The sequence below is a fragment of the Microcaecilia unicolor genome, chromosome 8, assembly GCF_901765095.1.
Source record: "Microcaecilia unicolor chromosome 8, aMicUni1.1, whole genome shotgun sequence".
Lineage (NCBI taxonomy): Eukaryota > Metazoa > Chordata > Amphibia > Gymnophiona > Siphonopidae > Microcaecilia > Microcaecilia unicolor.
Genome location: NC_044038.1, coordinates 240,269,380 through 240,289,439, shown reverse-complemented (window position 1 = coordinate 240,289,439; position 20,060 = coordinate 240,269,380). Strand labels below are relative to the sequence as shown.

At 44.8% G+C, this 20,060-nt stretch overlaps 1 protein-coding gene across 3 annotated transcripts in view; it reads right to left on the bottom strand.

Moving 5' to 3' along the window:
- Positions 1–20,060, bottom strand: part of PLCG1 (phospholipase C gamma 1) — a 190,798-nt gene that overhangs the window by 154,312 nt on the left and 16,426 nt on the right. The window lies entirely within an intron of this gene.

Sequence of the window (20,060 nt, the reverse complement as noted above, 5' to 3'; positions counted from 1 at the left end):
TGCAGAGGGAAATAAGTATTTAATCCCTCTGGCAAACAAGACCTAATACTTGGTGGCAAAACCCTTGTTGGCAAGCACAGCGGTCAGACGTCTTCTGTAGTTGATGATGAGGTTTGCACACATGTCAGGAGGAATTTTGGTCCACTCCTCTTTGCAGATCATCTCTAAATCATTAAGAGTTCTGGGCTGTCGCTTGGCAACTCGCATCTTCAGCTCCCTCCATAAGTTTTCAATGGGATTAAGGTCTGGTGACTGGCTAGGCCACTCCATGACCCTAATGTGCTTCTTCCTGAGCCACTCCTTTGTTGCCTTGGCTGTATGTTTTGGGTCATTGTCGTGCTGGAAGACCCAGCCACGACCCATTTTTAAGGCCCTGGCGGAGGGAAGGAGGTTGTCACTCAGAATTGTACGGTACATGGCCCCATCCATTCTCCCATTGATGCGGTGAAGTAGTCCTGTGCCCTTAGCAGAGAAACACCCCCAAAACATAACATTTCCACCTCCATGCTTGACAGTGGGGACGGTGTTCTTTGGGTCATAGGCAGCATTTCTCTTCCTCCAAACACGGCGAGTTGAGTTCATGCCAAAGAGCTCAATTTTTGTCTCATCTGACCACAGCACCTTCTCCCAATCACTCTCGGCATCATCCAGGTGTTCACTGGCAAACTTCAGACGGGCCGTCACATGTGCCTTCCGGAGCAGGGGGACCTTGTGGGCACTGCAGGATTGCAATCCGTTATGTCGTAATGTGTTACCAATGGTTTTCGTGGTGACAGTGGTCCCAGCTGCCTTGAGATCATTGACAAGTTCCCCCCTTGTAGTTGTAGGCTGATTTCTAACCTTCCTCATGATCAAGGATACCCCACGAGGTGAGATTTTGCGTGGAGCCCCAGATCTTTGTCGATTGACAGTCATTTTGTACTTCTTCCATTTTCTTACTATGGCACCAACAGTTGTCTCCTTCTCGCCCAGCGTCTTACTGATGGTTTTGTAGCCCATTCCAGCCTTGTGCAGGTGTATGATCTTGTCCCTGACATCCTTAGACAGCTCCTTGCTCTTGGCCATTTTGTAGAGGTTAGAGTCTGACTGATTCACTGAGTCTGTGGACAGGTGTCTTTCATACAGGTGACCATTGCCGACAGCTGTCTGTCATGCAGGTAACGAGTTGATTTGGAGCATCTACCTGGTCTGTAGGGGCCAGATCTCTTACTGGTTGGTGGGGGATCAAATACTTATTTCCCTCTGCAGAATGCAAATAAATTCATATACTTTCCACAATGTGATTTTCCGGATTTAATTTGTGATGTGCTATCTCTCACTGTTACCAATAACCTACCCTTCAATTATGGGCTGCTCATGTCTTTGTCAGTGGGCAAACTTACAAAATCAGCAAGGGATCAAATACTTATTTCCCCCACTGTATGTCCATAAAGGACCCTCTTAAATAATAACCAGCAGAAAAGTATCACCACGTAGAGAGGTGATTTCAGTGGTCAAAGGCAGAGTTAGCACATATACATATTTCATAATCTACATATGTATGTGCAAAAAGAAACTGATCCTCATTTACACCTGTGCCTACACTTCTGGAACATTCTCCGTCAGATACCAGAGATGCCAAGTTACCCAGTTCCAGGCCAGGCATCAAGTTAAAAAAACTAGGCCATCTCAGACTGGGGTTTCCAATAAATCCAAAACTACGGTGCATTTATACAAGAGAAGCAGTTCTAACTTCTGGAATGATACAGCGTTTTCTATTTCTGTTGATGGCTCTCTCATTCTCCCTGTCTCCTCAGCTCGAAGCCTTGGGGTCATCTTTGACTCTTCTCTCTCCTTCTCTGCTCATATCCAGCAGATTGCCAAGACCTGTCGTTTCTTTCTTTACAACATCTGTAAAATCCGCCCCTTTCTTTCCGAGCACTCTACCAAAACCCTCATCCACACCCTTGTCACCTCTCGTTTAGACTACTGCAATCTGCTTCTTGCTGGCCTCCCACTTAGTCACCTCTCCCCTCTCCAGTCGGTTCAAAACTCTGCTGCCCTTATCTTCCGCCAGGGTCACTTTACTCATACTACCCCTCTCCTCAAGACCCTTCACTGGCTCCCTATCCGTTTTCGCATCCTGTTCAAACTTCTTCTACTAACCTATAAATGTACTCACTCTGCTGCTCCCCAGTATCTCTCCACACTCGTCCTTCCCTACACCCCTTCCCGTGCACTCCGCTCCATGGATAAATCCTTTTTATCTGTTCCCTTCTCCACTACTGCCAACTCCAGACTTCGCGCCTTCTGTCTCGCTGCACCCTACGCCTGGAATAAACTTCCTGAGCCCCTAAGTCTTGCCCCATCCTTGGCCACCTTTAAATCTAGACTGAAAGCCCACCTCTTTAACATTGCTTTTGACTCGTAACCACTCGCCTCCACCTACCCTCCTCTCTTCCTTCCCGTTCACATTCATTGATTTGATTTGCTTACTTTATTTATTTTTTGTCTATTAGATTGTAAGCTCTTTGAGCAGGGACTGTCTTTCTTCTATGTTTGTGCAGCGCTGCGTATGCCTTGTAGCGCTATAGAAATGCTAAATAGTAGTAGTAGTAGGTTAAGGATTCATCCTTTGAAAATGGTTCCTCCACAAACACAGAGCCAATATACACAGGCAGAAGGGAAGGGAAGAATTACACCAGCCATGTCCTACACGCTTTTCCCATTTTTTTTTTTAAATGGTACAACAATTTTTTTATTGACGACAACATATAACAGGTATAACCTGCACCTGTAATCATACAGAGGTATGTAAACAGAAAGCACATGCTAACAGAAGTATAAATATCTGTCATCAAATTTAGAACAATCCATACCTCCCTACCCAACCCCTTCCTACCCTCAACCAGAAGCCGAGATAATGCAAGAGTGAAGTAAACCAGAAAAGTCCCAAATTGTAGATATATCAAGAAAGTCAAATGCACCATCTTTCTCCAAACGTCAGGTCCAACAAGGGATGCATTTACTCGTTTGGATATACAAACCAATCAACAAATCCTCTCCCCACAAAAAACAAACATAAAACCAAGAAAGAAATATAATGAATATTAATTACCTTCTACTGAATCACAAAACGAAAGGGTGTACTCTTATCCCTTCCAGCCGTGCTTAAAAGATCCTAGAGACAACTAATAGAGATATTGACCCCCCCCCCAAAAAAAAAAAAAAACCCCACCACACATACAGACACACCCAAGGTGTGTGTAGTATGGGGTTTCTTCTCCAAAAAAGGATGAGAAAAAGATTCTGCAAAAATCCCTGGAAACAGTGTCTCTCTCTCCTCCCCCTTACCCTTCCTTCTCCCTTCTCTCTCTACTCCACTCCTCCTCTCTCTCTCTCTCCTCCCCTCCCCCCTCTTCCCCCCTCTCCTACCCCTAAAAAAAAGTGTCTAAAATCAAACTTCTAGCCCTGTGTGGGAGAGATTGAATATATACATCCCAAACTGCCAGAAACAATTTTCTCTGTTTAGGAGAACACTTTACTTGTCTCTGTTTCAGGAACATTGATGCAGCATGCGATTGCTCAAGGCCCCGAAAGAGGGGACCGCATGACCCCTAAAATAATTCACTTGCCCAATACTCCTGCCTTACAAAGAACAACATGACAACGGTTAGGAATACAAAAGGCTTCATATTTATCCGAGAACAACCCTGCTGGTAAGAATGGCAGACAGAAGACCAAAAGTTTCTCAAAATAATGTAAAATAGCAAAATAGTTTTATCTTCAGACAACCCTAAAAAGCATGGCCCTGATTACATTTCTCACATACCAGAGTCTCCACACCACTGTTCTTAAATACTTGTTCCTGCATAAAACATGCCCTATGTAATGTACGAAACTGACATTCCCACAATTCAGCGCTCACTGATATCTCAGGTATGTGTTTAACTAATTTAGTAAAGTCTAATGAGGTGGCAGGCAAACCTAAGTCCCGACTCCATTTGTAAATTAGATCTTCTCGGGTCCGGGCAGAGGAGATATTGAACCACTGCATGTCCAGAGCTAAAAATCAGCTTTTAAACCACCAGTTATTCAGAATATAACAGCCACCATACTGGGTCAGCCTAGGGTTACCATATTTTGTCCCCCAAAAAGGAGGACACATGCCCCACCCCAGCCCCTTTCACGTCCTCACTCCGCCCCCTGTCACATTCCCCCTCCCCCCTGTCACACATCCCATCACTGCCCTCCCCTTACTACTGTCCTGGTGGTCTAGTGACCTCTTCCGCCTTCGGGGCAGGAGAGAGCCCCTTCTTTCCTGCTCGGAGCACTGCCCTGCATGCATCCTTTCTGTTGCTGATCTCGGCGCCGATTCAAAATGGCCGTCGAGAGTTGAAGTCTTGCGAGGTCACTTCAACTCTCGATGGCCATTTTGAATCGGCGCCAAGATCACGAACAGAAAGGATGCATGCAGGGCAGTGCTCCGAGCAGGAAAGAAGGGGCTCTCTCCTGCCCCGAAGGCGGAAGAGGTCACTAGACCACCAGGGCAGTAGTAAGTAAGGGGAGGGGAGGCTAGCAATCTACCCCGTTTGTCCGGATTTCTGGACAAACGGAAAGGCTGGCGGGTGAGCCAAACGGCCCGCCCGCCAGCCTGCCAGTCTGTCCAGAAATCCGGACAAACGGGCAGATTGGCGAAAACCCGCCCGGTTACCCGGACATGTCCTCAAAAAGAGGACATGTCCAGGTAAATCCGGACATATGGTAACCCTAGGTCAGCCCAACAGTCCCTCTAGCTCAGTATCCTACTTCCAACAGCGACCAGTCCAGCGGCTCTTTGAGCAGGGACTTTCTTTCTTCTATGTTTGTGCAGCGCTGCGTACGCCTTGTAGCGCTATAGAAATGCTAAATAGTAGTAGTAGTAGTCACAAGTACCAGCAGAATCCCAAAGAGTAGCAAGATTTCATGCTACTGATCCCAGGGATAAATAGTGGCTTTCCCATGTCTATCATAATAGCAGATTATGGCCTTTTCCTCCAGGAACTGGTCTCTGAAGAATTTCTGCTTAGAACAAATGAAGCCTACTTGGATCAATGAAAACCAATACTCATGTCCGATTCCTCTTAGGCCTGACATCTCCTGAACATTTAGCCACAAAGTCATTAGGTGGTTTAACTTTGTACTTGTGGCGTGCATAGAAACCTCCCCCCCCCCCCCCCCCACCAAAATGGCCTCATCCAGGTGGTTTAACCAAACAGGAGTCATGCTCCATAATGCAGGAGGCAGAGGAACTTCAAACTTGGAAACTTCATGCTCTCGTGCCCACATTTAAGCAGGATGTTCAAAACATCCTGCAGAGGCATTTCTGTACAAATCTTGACAAACACGGATGTGAAAAAAACTGGTTGCGTTGCCCAGTCAGAAGAGATTAAGATTAGTTTCAGTCTCACTCTGACTGTCCAAATCAAACACAGTGTGAATGGGCTGAACCTTGTACAATTTGATCTTAAGAAAGGTGCAGAGGGATCAGGCGATATCCTTCCCCAGGTTAAGTGCTTAGGGATTGATATTCAGACTGCAGTGGTTAGCAGCTGGTAAGCCGCCGCTTCTGGCTACAGGCTGAACGAACGAATATTCAATGCGGGGGTATGATCAGCTCCCAGTATCGAGTATCTGGGTATTACCGCCAACCTAGAAGTCATCCGGGCACTAGCCGATATTCAGACTGGTGCCAAATGAATTTGCCGCATAAACGGGCCCTTTTACTAAGGCGCGGTAGACGTTAACACGGGCTTTGCCAGGGGAAGAGAGTAGGCATGCCTGCACTATCAGTGGCAGGTTAAGGGCTCCCAGCGTTAATGGCCACATGCTAAATTTGGAAATTAGTGCATGGCCATTAAAAAAATAAAAAATAAAGACGACCACGGCCACTTTTCAGCGGCGCTAGGAAGTGGCCGGAGCATGTGGCAAACACACTCACTAATCTCAGTACCGGCCACTTTCTAGTGTGGCTCGGTAAAAGGACCCCAATGTTAGGGAGGCTGTTCCGCCACCCTAACTTTATGTGGTTACTTAGCAGACTGACAAATCACTTGTAACCGTCTAAGCTTCCTGCTCCGCCTTAACTCCGCCCTAGACCCGCCCCCACAAACAAGCTGGTTTCGACAGGCTGTTGAGAGGCGATTTTCAGCAGCAGTATCCAGTATTTGCTGCTGAATATCCCCAGATAACCCTCAATTTAAACAGTCAGGAGCCTCTCCTGGCCATTTAAACCACTTTTGAATATCACCCTCTCAATGTACAATAGATTATAACCAGAGAAGCAAAAGAAAGTTTGGGTTTTTTAAATTCCTTTCTCCGGTTTCCACTTTGCTTCTGTAGAACGGACACATTGAGCCAAGCTGCCAGTTCAGTTTTGCCACCAAGAGGCAGGGTTACCAAAAAGCACAAAGTGACATCCCCAACCTAAAGCTCTTTCGTACTCAGCCAGCCTCACAGCATCTGACTCTGCACACAGAACGACAGTATTTCAGCTCCTCAGCAGAATTCAAGGTACAGGGCTCTCTTTCAAGCCTATGATTAATAATTTAATTTGATTTAATTTGGTCATTTTTGATCCACTTAACCATCCACAAGTTCAAAGCCAATTACGATAGTAAAAAGTCACACACATGTACAGTTCCATTACAACAGATAATAAACCGAACCCATAAATTATATAATAAGCCACTCCGTTTTAACATTAAATTCCTAATTGGTCAAAGCAGGTGTCACGGACACAAGATACTGAGCCCTTGGGCCGCAGCCAGAGCTGCGGCAGACAAGTCTCCTGGGCTGGCACAAGGCAGGAGTCAAAGCAAGGTGAACCAAGGCAGAACTGAAGCAAAGCTGGAACCATGGCAGGGATAAGACTAGGCCAGACAGAAAGAACTAGATATGAGGAGGCAAGGAAAGGCAGGAACCGAATCCAGGCGAGGCAAGGAAGGCGAGAACTAGGTCCAGACAAGGCAAGGCAAAACAAACGCGACAGGGCTGCAGCCAAGGCAAGGCAGCAACTTGGAGGCGAGGCAAGACACACAAGGCTGGAAGAAGACCTCGTTAGCAAGGCCCAGGTGGACCCATTGTAAAGGCACTCAAGGAGATCCTGGCCTTCCCTTAAAAGCACCCAGGCCTGTGACGTCACTTCTGATGCACCCCTTAAAATTCCCGTCGCTATAAAATAGCGGGCTCCGAAACACACGCATGCTTTAGGAAGATGTTACACAACAGTAGAGGAAGAAAGGATGTCATCCAACAGGACACCGCTGGAGCGGTAAGTCCACTGGAGGAGGGAGAGGGCAGGAGTCATAGCAAAGCCATAACAGCATGATGCCACCGGTCCCCTGACTGTATCTACGTGTCAGCTGACAACACAAGATTTCTGAGCTCAGGAAATGACAGATCATAACATCTTCCATAACTGTGCTAGAAGTTCTGTGATTATGAAATCAAACTTCTACAAGGGGTACAGATACTGCGACCATGAAGTTCTGGTCTTTGGAATATCTGCAATGAACACTCATAAAAGATTAATTTGGAAAAATTAAGATGGGACCCTATAATACGCAGTGGGGACTTGGGGGGGGGGGGGGGGAGAGATGAAATCCATTCATAGCTCCAGTAAACAACCCTTGCAAAAAGCAAAACACATTCCAGACCAAAAAAAAAAAACTGTCATACGACCAGAAATAGAAACTTAAACCGAGTTGTCAGAGATACCCATTTCCCCAAAGTCGACATACTTCAACTAATTCCAAAAGCTCTGAAAAAAAATATAATAAGCATCACAAGGCAAAAATCTCAAGGCAGTTTATTTTTTGTTACATTTGTACCCCACGCTTTCCCACTCATGGCAGGCTCAATGCGGCTTACATGGGGCAATGGAGGGTTAAGTGACTTGCAATATTCCATGTAGAAGTCGGCCCTTGCAGATCACCAATGTGGCCGCGCAGGCTTCTGCTTCTGTGAGTCTGACGTCCTGCACGTACAGTGGTGGAAATAAGTATTTGATCCCTTGCTGATTTTGTAAGTTTGCCCACTGACAAAGACATGAGCAGCCCATAATTGAAGGGTAGGTTATTGGTAACAGTGAGAGATAGCACATCACAAATTAAATCCGGAAAATCACATTGTGGAAAGTATATGAATTTATTTGCATTCTGCAGAGGGAAATAAGTATTTGATCCCCCACCAACCAGTAAGAGATCTGGCCCCTACAGACCAGGTAGATGCTCCAAATCAACTCGTTACCTGCATGACAGACAGCTGTCGGCAATGGTCACCTGTATGAAAGACACCTGTCCACAGACTCAGTGAATCAGTCAGACTCTAACCTCTACAAAATGGCCAAGAGCAAGGAGCTGTCTAAGGATGTCAGGGACAAGATCATACACCTGCACAAGGCTGGAATGGGCTACAAAACCATCAGTAAGACGCTGGGCGAGAAGGAGACAACTGTTGGTGCCATAGTAAGAAAATGGAAGAAGTACAAAATAACTGTCAATCGACAAAGATCTGGGGCTCCACGCAAAATCTCACCTCGTGGGGTATCCTTGATCATGAGGAAGGTTAGAAATCAGCCTACAACTACAAGGGGGGAACTTGTCAATGATCTCAAGGCAGCTGGGACCACTGTCACCACGAAAACCATTGGTAACACATTACGACATAACGGATTGCAATCCTGCAGTGCCCGCAAGGTCCCCCTGCTCCGGAAGGCACATGTGACGGCCCGTCTGAAGTTTGCCAGTGAACACCTGGATGATGCCGAGAGTGATTGGGAGAAGGTGCTGTGGTCAGATGAGACAAAAATTGAGCTCTTTGGCATGAACTCAACTCGCCGTGTTTGGAGGAAGAGAAATGCTGCCTATGACCCAAAGAACACCATCCCCACTGTCAAGCATGGAGGTGGAAATGTTATGTTTTGGGGGTGTTTCTCTGCTAAGGGCACAGGACTACTTCACCGCATCAATGGGAGAATGGATGGGGCCATGTACCGTACAATTCTGAGTGACAACCTCCTTCCCTCCGCCAGGGCCTTAAAAATGGGTCGTGGCTGGGTCTTCCAGCACGACAATGACCCAAAACATACAGCCAAGGCAACAAAGGAGTGGCTCAGGAAGAAGCACATTAGGGTCATGGAGTGGCCTAGCCAGTCACCAGACCTTAATCCCATTGAAAACTTATGGAGGGAGCTGAAGCTGCGAGTTGCCAAGCGACAGCCCAGAACTCTTAATGATTTAGAGATGATCTGCAAAGAGGAGTGGACCAAAATTCCTCCTGACATGTGTGCAAACCTCATCATCAACTACAGAAGACGTCTGACCGCTGTGCTTGCCAACAAGGGTTTTGCCACCAAGTATTAGGTCTTGTTTGCCAGAGGGATTAAATACTTATTTCCCTCTGCAGAATGCAAATAAATTCATATACTTTCCACAATGTGATTTTCCGGATTTAATTTGTGATGTGCTATCTCTCACTGTTACCAATAACCTACCCTTCAATTATGGGCTGCTCATGTCTTTGTCAGTGGGCAAACTTACAAAATCAGCAAGGGATCAAATACTTATTTCCACCACTGTATGTGCAGGACGTCAGACTCACAGAAACAGAAGCCTGCGCAGCCTTCTACATGGAATGTTGCTAGTGGAATAGCAACATTCCATGTAGAATCTCTAATAGTAGTAACATTCCATGTAGAATCCCCAATAGTAGCAACATTCCATGTAGAATCTCCAATAGTAGCAACATTCCATGTAGTTGTTACATTTGTACCCCACGCTTTCCCACTCATGGCAGGCTCAATGCGGCTTACATGGGGCAATGGAGGGTTAAGTGACTTGCCCAGAGTCACAAGGAGCTGCCTGTGCCTGAAGTGGGAATCGAACTCAGTTCCTCAGTTCCCCAGGACCAAAGTCCACCACCCTAACCACTAGGCCACTCCTCCACTGTTGCTACTATTTGAGATTCTACATGGTATGTTGCTATTCCACTAGCAACATTCCATGTAGAAGTCGGCCCTTGCAGATCACCAATGTGGCCGCGCAGGCTTCTGCTTCTGTGTACGTGCAGGACGTCAGACTCACAGAAACAGAAGCCTGCGCAGCCTTCTACATGGAATGTTGCTAGTGGAATAGCAACATTCCATGTAGAATCTCCAATAGTAGCAACATTCCATGTAGTTGTTACATTTGTACCCCACGCTTTCCCACTCATGGCAGGCTCAATGCGGCTTACATGGGGCAATGGAGGGTTAAGTGACTTGCCCAGAGTCACAAGGAGCTGCCTGAGGTGGGAATCGAACTCAGTTCCTCAGTTCCCCAGAACCAAAGTCCACCACCCTAACCACTAGGCCACTCCTCCATCAAAGGCCAGGCAATTATGTTGGCCCTAAACAAAATTACAAACTGCATTCAAGTTTACAGAATATATTTCTGAAATAAGCAAAATTTTAATAGCTTTTGAAACCTCAAATGACCTTTGCTCCATCCGTACGTCGGCTAAGAGTGAATTCCATTAAGTTGGTACCACAGCAAATAACATTAATTTTGTCAGCAGACAACGCTCTCAAAGAAGCAGCCTTGGGAAAGTCAAGTTTACACATGAATAGGACAATGTCCCGATTTAAAACACACTAAGAGAGACAGGTATGAAGGAACGTTCCCTTAATGGGACCTTAAAAAAATGCAAGGACATGGTGAAAGTTAGGCTTTTTCAAAATTATTCGTGCAGCAGTATTTTGTAAAAACTGAAGACTGAAATGCAATTCTCTATATGTAGGTCTGTAAGAATTCTCCGCAAAATACTCTACTTTTTGTTGTTTGAGCATTACTTTGGTCCCAGTTTCTCTTTCCTGCTTTTCTCTATTTTTTTTCCCTTAACTCTTTCCAGGGGCCTCCTGTCCTTTTGACACTTCAACATGCCTAAGGGTATGACAGAAGTGCCTGCAGGCCACAAACCTGTCTGAGGCAGGTGCCTCTTAATACAGTGACATTTCCTTTGGGCTGGACAGATACCAGAGCAAGTTCCTGCTCCCTGTAGCTCCACATAAGCTGTGAAGAAGGAGCAGGACAGAGATCCAGAGTCCAGCCTGCAGGCATCTCGGGACCCTCTGGAGCAGTCTCAGCCCTCTCCTGAACTGCTTCCACCCTTGAGTGTCTGGACTCATTGGAGCCGACTCTGTGGGTGCTGTGGGTACTTGAGCACCCCCAATATAGAGAATATTCATTGAATGAGTCCAGGGAGGGGTTATTTCCACTGGGCTTAGCACCCCCAATAATTTTGAAACGTTGGCTCCTATGTCTGGACTAAGCTGTGACCTTCAGAAGTGAGCACAGATTTGGGGGTCTCAAAAGAGCACCTATAGGGGGCAAAAATATTTCCTGTATCTTTGATTATTTCTACATTTGTACATATCTGTGTGCCGAACAGCAGCGAGTGCCACATCACTGACTGTTTGCAGAGTTGCCTGCTCGAGACATTCAGAAAACATCTTCCTGTTTCTTTCCAGCACTGTTCTGGCAAAGAGATCAGGTGCTGCTTCTATCACGGCCCTGCAGTGAGTAAGTGCTAACCTTTCAGAGGAAGATTAGTGCTACTGCAGACTTTCTGTGGTAGTCAGAAAGAAAGCAGAAGGACTCGCTGTCCCTCTCCCCAACATAGCTCCTCTTCTCTAATTCCACCGCGTACACCCTTCTCCTCAACTCTTCCCTTCCTTGTCTCTACCTGTAGCATTCATGCTCCCTGGTCCCATGACATCCCTCATCTCTCCACCTGCATTGCTACTACACGGTCTGTCTCCCTCCCTTCCCCCTTCTCCCCACCACAATCCATCTCCCTCCTTCCCTCTCCCTTCCCCATATCTTGCAGCCTTCTTTAAAAAAAATGTATTCCCCTTCACAGAGGGGCCCCAGCGCAGCCGCCATCCTCACAAGGTGCCTCCGGCTGCCCCGAAGAAGCCTGTGAGGATGGGTGCCGCACCGGGACCCCTCTAAGAAGGGAAAGACATTTTTAAAGAAGATCGGGAAGGTGAGGGAAAGAGAGGGGAAGAGATGCCTGGACCACGGGGCCCCCTAGAGCTGTGGGGCCATTTGCCCCCTCCTAACGCCAGCCCTGCCTTCATCTCAGCAGCAGCAACTGAAAGAGTTTGGAATTTCTTTGGCAACCTGTGCCAGCCATATGCTTAACTTTTCTTATTTTTAATTCATATATTTATTTATATTTTGTCAACGTACATGCAGTTCTAGGCCAGTAGTTCCCAACCTGTGGTGGTCCATAGGACACGAAAAAAGACAAGTCTTTTCATGCTACTGTAATCCATGCAAGCAGAATACAGAGGGTGGAGGTGGAGAAAGATGGCTGCTGACCTGACAGCTGGTTGAGTCTCGGCATTGCTACCTTATCTTTGACTTGTTTTAATCCAGCTACAAGGAAGAGGAAGGGACAATCCCGGGCAGCAGTGGGTCCCCCTTCTACTCAACTGGCAACGGGACCAATTAATTGATTTGTTTGCTGTGGCCTCGGCTCAACGGAGGCTCCAGATGGGCAGCAGCAGGGAGAAGACCGATAGGAGGACAGGCAGTGTCTCCCCGACGTTTGGTAACATTTCTATCCCCAACAACCTCTGCGCACAATTGCTCTGGTGTTCACGGAAAGCAGAGAGGAACTCCTTGGTCCTGTTGATTTGGGTAAGCTGACATCACTGATGTTGGGGACCCCCGGTCAGTTTAGTAAGCAGACTGTAGAATCATCCATGGAGCCTGCGTATTTAACCGACACTGTAACATTGGAATCCCTATAGCTTGCTGTTGATGATTTGGAGAAAGTTTTGATTAAAAAAAAAAAAACAACAACTTTGAAACTTCTACTGAGCAAGTTACATCAGAGGACACTGCTAAGACAACTGAACAAGAAAAGCAGTTGGATCTGGAATCTTCGGAACCTGTTGTTGTAAAAGATAAAATTGGGTTATACAAGCAAAAAAATAAGAGACAATTGAAAACTTTATCCAGAAGTACTAGAAAAACTAGCACGTCTTCTAATGAAATGTTTTGAAAACATATAGTAGAGATCCTGGGATTCCCTACTTAAAAAGTGACTAGAGCATTTTACATGGCTACATCTGTTTGCCAAACTCTGCCAAAACGATCAATGAGGGAAAGGGAACTGGGACTTGATATACTGCCTTTCTTTGGTTTTTGCAACTACATTCAAAGCAGTTTACATATATTCAGGTACTTATTTTGTACCAGGGGCAATGGAGGGTTAAGTGACTTGCCCAGAGTCACAAGGAGCTGCAATGGGAATTGAACTCAGTTCCCCAGGATCAAAGTCCATTGCACTAACCACTAGGCTACTCCTCCACTCATTCCACCAATAAGAGCCAACCTCATCAGTGATGTCACAATGGCTTGATTGCCCAATACTTGGCTCAATTCTGATATTGTGATGTCATAAGGGAAAGGAAAATGGGACTTGATACCTTTCTGAGGTTTTTGCAACTACATTCAAAGCAGTTTACATATATTCAGGTACTTATTTTGTACCAGGGGCAATGGAGGGTTAAGTGACTTGCCCAGAGTCACAAGGAGCTGCAGCGGGAATTGAACCCAGGTCACCAGGATCAAAGTCCGCTGCACTAACCACTAGGCTACTCCTCCACTAGCAATATTCCATATAGAAGTCTGCCCTTGCAGATCAGCAATGTGGCCGTGCAGGCTTCTGTTTCCGAGGTTTTTGCAACTACATTCAAAGCGGTTTACATAGTATATACAACAGGTACTTATTCGTGGAACTGGATGTTCCACGGTGTAATACTGCATAAACCAAAAACAGAAAGAAAAATCATCAGATCAGCAATTATCAGGACTGTAGGAGTGTTTCCTGTGTATCAACGTTTGCAGGCCTGAGGCTTAACTAGGCCAGGAACATCTTTTCTAAATAGTACAAAAAAAAAGACTTCCTGCAGCATTGGTCTGCCTGCCATCTCCCAAGGTCATGCTGAGCATCTGTATTTTCTCTGGTGGGGAGAATTTACAATGACACAGAAATGAGGTAACCCTTGTGAGCCCCTCATTAGAAGCACCAGCCGTACCAGCTCTGATAAGGAGTACCGCCTACAAGGCCATGGGCCCTATTATCTGGAACTGGTCAGATAAGTATGTGGGACCTGAGAAGTCAGGTGGTTCTCTATATCAGAGCTAGTGTGGGGGTTTTTTCAGATTTGCCTAGAACAGTGATGGACCAAGTAAAAGTACTTTGGAATAAATAAGGAATTAACTGATGCCTCAGATACCTAAACCAGGAATTAAAAGACAACACACGCATTAATTGTATTGACTATAATATGTTTTCACTGGTCATTTTAAATAGCCAATTATGTCCAACTCGTGAGAACCATTCAGAAGGAGGGAAAAAAATATGCCTCTCCCCACCCAAAAAAAACCCCAAAACTGGCTGGCTCTCAGGAAGACCCGATGCGCAATAGAAAAGGGCTATGTCAGACTCCTGGTACAATGTCAAGGACACATCGCAGTCTGCACGCGCCAAAGTGTCTTGCGAGATATCACAGATGCCTGGAGGATGACATCTCCATCAATGAGTACCTACAAAATTTACTTGGGGGTACAGAAAGACAAACAAATAAACCCCCACATAGAAACAGTTTAAAAACAGATCAAGAATTACAATCCGGGGGGGGGGGGGGGGTACACTATTCTCCATGGACACTCATGCCTTATTATTATTTATTGCATTTGTATCCCTCATTTTCCCAACTCTTTGCAGGCTCAATGTGGCTTACAATACATCATGAATGGTGGAGATATATTAGGAAATAGACATTTAGTGTTACAGAAGAATCTTGGGTAACATGATTATGATAAAACAATAGTAATATAGCAAGCAGATATTATAAGACAGTTCTGAATATATGTGGAGGAGTGGTGTATGTTCACATTTGTTGATCTTTGTGGTACGCTTTATTAAAGAAATGGGTCTTCAGTAGTTTGCAGAAGTTGGTTAGTTCGTAAATCGTTTTTAAGTTGCGCGGCAGTGCGTTCCATAACTGTGTGCTCAGGTAGGTAAAGTTTGACGCATGCATTAGTTCGTATTTTAGACCTTTGCAGTTGAGGACATGAAGATTAAGGAATGTGCGGGATGATCTTTTAGCATTCCTGGGTGGTAGGTCTATCAGGTCTGATATGTAGGCTGGTGCGTCTCCGTGAATGATTTTGTGAACTAGGGAGCATATTTTGAACGTGATGCGCTCTTATAAGTGGGAGCCAGTGTAGCTTTTCTCGTAGGGGTTTCGCACATTCATATTTTGTTTTACCGAATATGAGTCTAGCTGCAGTGTTCTCCATCTTTCTTCTGGAAAGAAGCATACCATGCTCCAATAATCAATGTAATGAGGAGCGCTTTTTCGTTTCTGCTCCTTTTCGCTACCAGTCCACATTTGACCATTTCCGATGACAGAAATGAATTTATTGTACTGTATATACAGCTCAGCCTCGTTATAACATGGTGCTTGGTGTCCAAAGAATCACATCGCTGTATAAGCGGATCACGTTAGAAATTTCAATGTATTTATTCAACCAACGAGCAGGTTTCAAAAACATGACTTTTAAAAGCACGAGACTAATTCCAAGTTTGAATGTTTTCTGTTGAAATGTAACTTTTCCAAGTTAGGGTTTAGGTAACAAACAGTTTGATTCACCAGTTCAAAACTGGCATTTACCATGGGTTTGGCACTTGTGAGCCTGAAATTAACCAGTTGGCGCGTGCAGTTCTGCACAGTATAATAAATTGGATCATTTATTTTAAAATTGAATTTTGGCTGGTGATGGAACAGTTTGTAGCAGCTTTATTCCAGATTCTCTTAGCAGTGACTTGAAAAGGCTCCTTCACCGAATCTGTGTGTGATAGAAAACCCTCTTAATCAGTTCCAGAGGACTGGTATACATTTAAAGAACAAAATTCTTTAATCCTTCAGAGCACGGTTTAATTTTTGGCATATGTTGTGTGATGAAAGGGAGAGAGAGAGAAATTTTAAACCTTTGAAGTTGGAAGCTGTACAGGAAGCCTTGGCAGAAATGCTGTAGCTGACAACCAAGTGATCCGAGCGTATATCCAAAAACAGACAAACTGCAGACCATTTCTTGCCTTGACAAACCGTGTCAAGAGATTAAACTGTGTATGTGTCATCTTCAGCTTGCAGAGTGAAGCCTGAAGCATACATAGTAATGTAGGCCAGAGCTGGAGCAGTGAATTCTGGGTAGAGGAAGCCATTTTTGTTTAGGAATAGGCAAGGGGCCTGCATAGGGTTACCATATGGCTCCAGAAAAAGGAGGACGGATTGAGCCAGCCGGGTTTTACTTCCATTGCTTTAGCAATGGAAGTAAAACCCGGCTGGCTCAATCCGTCCTCCTTTTTCTGGAGCCATATGGTAACCCTAGGCCTGCAGAAAGAAAGTGAAAAATAAATGGAAGGAAAATTTATATTTGAACTATTTTTTTTTCTCCAAGGATCTACAACATAATTGAACACCAGAAAATTTGTACAGAATCTAGGGAAAAACTATATAAAAGTTGTGACTTCTGGAGGTTATGTGACTGATTATTTCTATGTTTGTTTTACTGCTTAGCAGTATAAATCTTTTAAATAATGCAGGCTTGAACAGAGAAAATATTTACATTAAAGCTTGTTTTTCCTAGCTTCAGATATGGGTTCCAGTAGGGTTGGGGGGGGGCGGCGAGGGGTGATCCTGCCTAGTTAAATTTGAAAGGAAACTAGGATAGTGGGGAAGAGGGTGCGGGAGTTCTCACAATACAAGAATTGGGATCCTAAGTTATCCAGCTTTTTGCTGTACTTGATGTTTTTGCTTATTATGCTAAACATGGTTATTGTTATGTAAATCGCTCAATGTTTTTGTTTCATCTTGTTGTTTAGCTGTTCAGTATTTTCTTTTGGATCCTGAATAAAAACCATTAAAGCTTTTTTTTGTCCCTAAGTTTCAAGGTTTGATTATGGGTCTTAAGCCCCATTCTCCATTCAGGCATTGCTCCTCCATGCATGTCACAAGAGGGTCTTTTGATGTGTGTGCGGCAAACATTTTCAAACTACTTTTCCCTATTGAAGTGTAGAGCTGTGTACCTGTCGGGAACACTGGAGTGGATTTTGGATTTAATTACCTTAATTACTTGCGGTTGAGTGTTTTCTAAAAGTTGTATAATCAAATGTAAAGAAATTGTAGCATGTGTCTTTTCTTTCTGTGGTTTTTCCAATGGCATTGTAGTTTACGGTTTCTTCTTTTGATTTGGAATGCTAAATTTAATTTATACCTTATCTGCATTTCAGCTCAGTGAGCAGAGTAGCTACAAAATATAATACAGTTCAACCCCTTTATAACGCGATCCGTTACAAGGTGAATCCGCTTATAATGCGATGAAAGCATGGCTTCCGATTTGATTGACGGGAGACACCAATAGGATCAAATCTGAAGTCCTGCAGACCCAAGTGGATAGAGAGAGAGGTGTGTTGTCTCGCACTGGAAACCAATCTGGTACTAACCAGCGGGTATGTATTTTTAAGAGAAACTAAACCAAGTTTTTTTTTACATCGTTGGTGAAGCTTGGGATGCAATCGCAAAAATGTGCATTTCCAAACCTTGGCTAGAGAGCTGTGGTAGCCGTGTTAGTCCACTTTTAAAGGTAATCAATAGAAATAAAACAAAATAGTATATATGACAGTATATATATATATATATATATATATATATACTGTCATCTACCAACATTTGCTTATTTCCGATCTGAAGGAGGACAACCTTCGAAAGCTAATCAAGAAATGTATTAAGTTACGTCCAATAAAAAAGGTATCATCTTATTTTCTTTCCCATATTTTATTTTATTTCTATTGATGATTTACCTCCAAACCTTGCAGAAACCTAACCAGTGCAAGTATAGTCATGGAAAACTCTTGGAAAGATAAACAAACACTTCTGAGGCCTCACAGAAGATGACATGGCTGATGCAGAGAGAGTGCTGGAAGCATTTGTTGATAGGGAGAGTTGGGGCCACATAACCGATCCGGAGATAAATCGATTACATTGCTGGCGAATGATTTGGATACAACCAAAGAAGATAAGGTTGAGGAACCTGAGCCTGAGATCTCAGAGGCACTTGGAAGGTTGAAAACTGGACTTAAATTTCTTGAAAAAGAGAAAAAAGGTACTGTAGTTTTGCTTTCAGTTTGTGAAAACCTACAATAAACGATGATTTTTTTAAATCGTTAAACTTCTGCCATTTGCACGCAGACAAGTTGAAAAGGACACACTTATTGGGACACAATGGAGGTTCTTCCCTGTCTGTATGGCGAATTTGTCTCAGTTAAGTAGCAAGAGGTAGGTAGGTAAGCGGTGACTCATGGTGTGTTGGTGGTATGGCATGTATATTTATCTCTGTGGGGACACGTATATGGGATGTGGGTATTGTGGGGGATGGGGGGGGGGTCCCGTTTTCAGCATGTAAAAATTTCCTACTCCTTGCACTCACCCCCTCCCTTCCCTGCACAGTTGTCACTAGTGGGTGGTAAGTACTACCGAAAAAAATTGTCAACCCAATTTCTACCATCGTTTCAGGCCCGGGGTTGCCATTTCCTGCCTAATTTGACAGCTTACTGTTGATGCCATGCTTAATTCGAGTATGGCCTGCAACAGGGGACATGTTTAATGCGACATCTCCTGCTGCTCTTTGACCACTCTTGCAACAACAGCTGCAGAGACTGGTCCCTTGCAGCAGATAACTTCTCTTTAAATGCATCTCCTTCTACTGATGAGCTGAACACTGTGGTGAGAAGTTAGCTTGGGTTCAGGTCTGGGGCAATGGTAGAAGAACCTGTACTGAGTGGGTGAATAGTTAGATGCATGGTGGTGAGAAGGGAGAGGGAAGTGTGTGGGACGAGCATCTGGAGGGCCTAGGGAGAGGCTGAGAGACTGTGATGGGATTATGAAAGGGCCGACAGAAAGGGGAAATGGAACTGTTGACCCAAGAGCAACAGAAGGCTGGGTGGGGGATAAGAGAAATAAGATAGAGCCAAATGTTAAAACAGACTGAGTGACAGGTTAGGAACTGAGGCTGGTGAGGGAACAAGTCGGAGGAAGGTAGATGAGGGCTTGGGAGGTGGAGAGAATGGAAAAGGAGCCTGATAAATTGAGTGAAAGACAGGCGGGGAAGAAAGAGGGAGATGGAAGGCTGGTAGGCGAGAAGTGAAAAGAGAGAGAAGAGGAAAATAAAGTATAAAACCTGAATGGAGAAGCAGAAAAGAAAGAAAGAAATGGAGGGGGGGGGGGGGGGGGGGGGGGGGGGGGAGTCAAGATGAGAGAGAAGCAGCAGAAAGGAGATGCTAAAAAACAAAACACAATTTAGAAATGTGGAAGACAGACCGGGACCCAACTTTAGGGAATATACACTTCTTTCTATTATGGTACTTTTCAGAGTACAAGAGAAAAAGCATCTCTGTTTCTCTATACTACTACTTAACATTTCTAGAGCGCTACTAGGGTTACGCAGCGCTGTACAAATTAACAAAGGAGGACGGTCCCTGCTCAAAGGAGCTTACAATCTAAAAGGACGAAATGTCAAGTTGGTGCAGTCTAGATTTCTTGAGTAGAGGTGTGGTGGTTAGGTGCCGAAGGCGACATTGAAGAGGTGGGCTTTGAGCAATGTGAGGGGGGGGGGGGGTAAAGTCTCCATTTCAGTTTTTGTCTGAATGTTTTTTTTGTGGTCCCCTATGTTGTATCAGATGAGGGTCTGTATGTCCGTGTTCTGTATTGTTGAGTAAGGTGAAGGATTCTGCTGGCTGTAGGAACGTGTCAGTCCAGCTTGTTCTAGCTTTCCAGGAGTTGGTATACTGGTGCTCCAAGGCCCAGTGTAATATTTATAGCATCGTCTTTTTCACAGGTAGTCTTGCTGCTCTTTGAGTCCTGGGGTTAGGGCTCTTATGGTTTGGCAAGTTTGCTACGTAGGTTCTCAGTGTCTTTGTGT